Below are 2,627 nucleotides of genomic sequence, written 5' to 3'. Positions count from 1 at the left end.
AGTTGAGAGTGTTTAAAGTTCAGAGTTTAGAGAATGAAGAGAATTTTTAGTGTTTTATTGAAAGTATTTAGTGAGATTTATATATAAAAAATTATAAACACATATTTAGTAAAAATGGTACATAATTGTACGTCAGCAGCATAAAATATTATCAACTATTTGAGCCAACATAATTACGTAAGTTTATTATTTTTGCTAATTTAAAGCTTATTATTTGATTAATATCTTAAATGTAATTATTTTGGTTAATATTATTATTAGCAATATCAGTATAGTTAATTATTTGATTTTTTTTTAGATTTTCTATGATGATAATATTGTTATTATTTTTTCAATTTTTCGTTATTAATTTTTATTTCCTATTATTATTTTATTAATTAATAATAAATATATTTTTTAGATATGCTATAATTTTTTTATTTTCTGTTATAATATAATATTTTATATTTTTTAATATTAAAATTAATAAATAATATACATATAAATTTTTTTGGAATTTTCTGTATTAATTTTTTTATTTTCTGTTATAATATTATTATGTTATTTTAAATTTTAATTATTAAAATTAATAAATAATATAAATATTAATAAAAAAATTGAATTTTCTGTCACCCCCATAGTCATCTTCGTTCTCGTCACCGGCTTCGTACATAACTTCGAACTATTCTTTGCTAATTGCTATCACTATTCATTCGTTTGTACACTTCAATTCTGTCATCTTGCACGTCTCGATTATGTTGAATCTCATCCACAACTATATATTCAAACTCAATATACAACTTAATCTTTGGGTGTTGCACCTGAGTTTGCTACTGAATATGAAACATATACTTGTTTCGTCAATGATCGGCATAAATCTCAAACTGTATTAGGCCACTAAATACGACAAAGAAAAAAAAATACCATTCACACTTCCTTTATATCTTTTCTTATTTCCAAACCTTAAAGCATTTTTTGGTAATTCTAGGCCAAATCTAATTCACACTTCATTCCACCAAGATTGATCCCTACACCTTTCATATACAATCACATGAGAAAAATAAGTGATGTACAGTTTTCAATATGTTTTATCAACTTTTGAATGACAGAAATTTCTTGGTGTTTTATCAATATTTTTTTAATTGATTCATTTGTTTAATCAATTCTTGAATGACAGAAATTATTTTTAATGTAGACAATATTTATGTATTATGTAGTTATACTTCATCAGTGTGTTATGCCACAATATAAAACTACAGCATTGTCTTACTCAACATACAAGTTATGTGTTGCTTTAACTTGAAGCAACTTTTGTAGAAAAGAGGGACATGTGGCAAGCCCTCATCTAGGAGCAGAGCCAGATGAAATATTAAAAGGGGTTAAAAATATTTACATAATAAAATAAAATTAAAATAAAATTTTAAAAAGACTAAATTAAAATTTACATATAATTTACGTATAAAAAATTTAAATTAGGAGACCATTGCCCCTCTTTCCCACTATGTGGCTCCCCATCAACACACAAGTAGCATGTTGCCTATGGTGGAAGTAGCTTTTTCAGCAAAGCAGGACGCATGTCGAGCCAACCTTAACATGGATGCCGCGTGCCGCAACACAGGTGGTGCAGAGATTCCTTTTCTTTTCCAAAGAATCTGCACAACTTTTCAGTATTTGCATGCAGGGGATATGGTTGCTCTGAAAAGAAACGATGCAACAGAAGTTGGCTTTAAAAGCTTCCCACTGAGTTTCTCTCCCCACTCATTGAATCATATTGTGAAGAAAGTTGAGAGTGTTTAAAGTTCAGAGTTTAGAGAATGAAGAGAATTTTTAGTGTTTTATTGAAAGTATTTAGTGAGATTTATATATAAAAAATTATAAACACATATTTAGTAAAAATGGTACATAATTGTACATGAGCAGCATAATTAATATATTATCAATTATTTGAGCCAACATAATTACGTAAGTTTATTATTTTTGCTAATTTAAAGCTTATTATTTGATTAATATCTTAAATGTAATTATTTTGGTTAATATTATTATTAGCAACATCAGTATAGTTAATTATTTGATTTTTTTTAGATTCTCTATGATGATAATATTGTTATTATTTTTTCAATTTTTTGTTATTAATTTTTATTTTCTATTATTATTTTATTAATTAATAATAAATATATTTTTGGATATGCTATAATTTTTTTATTTTCTGTTATAATATAATATTTTATATTTTTTAATATTAAAATTAATAAATAATATACATATAAATTTTTTTGGAATTTTCTGTATTAATTTTTTTATTTTCTGTTATAATATTATTATGTTATTTTAAATTTTAATTATTAAAATTAATAAATAATATAAATATTAATAAAAAATTTTAATTTTCTGTCACCCCCATAGTCATCTTCGTTCTCGTCACCGGCTTCGTACATAACTTCGAACTATTCTTTGCTAATTGCTATCACTATTCATTCGTTTGTACACTTCAATTCTGTCATCTTGCACGTCTCGATTATGTTGAATCTCATCCACAACTATATATTCAAACTCAATATACAACTTAATCTTTGGGTGTTGCACCTGAGTTTGCTACTGAATATGAAACATATACTTGTTTCGTCAATGATCGGCATAAATCTCAAACT

The sequence above is a fragment of the Arachis duranensis genome, chromosome 9, assembly GCF_000817695.3.
Source record: "Arachis duranensis cultivar V14167 chromosome 9, aradu.V14167.gnm2.J7QH, whole genome shotgun sequence".
Classification (NCBI taxonomy): Eukaryota; Viridiplantae; Streptophyta; class Magnoliopsida; order Fabales; family Fabaceae; genus Arachis; species Arachis duranensis.
Note: the sequence above shows the minus strand (reverse complement) of the source record.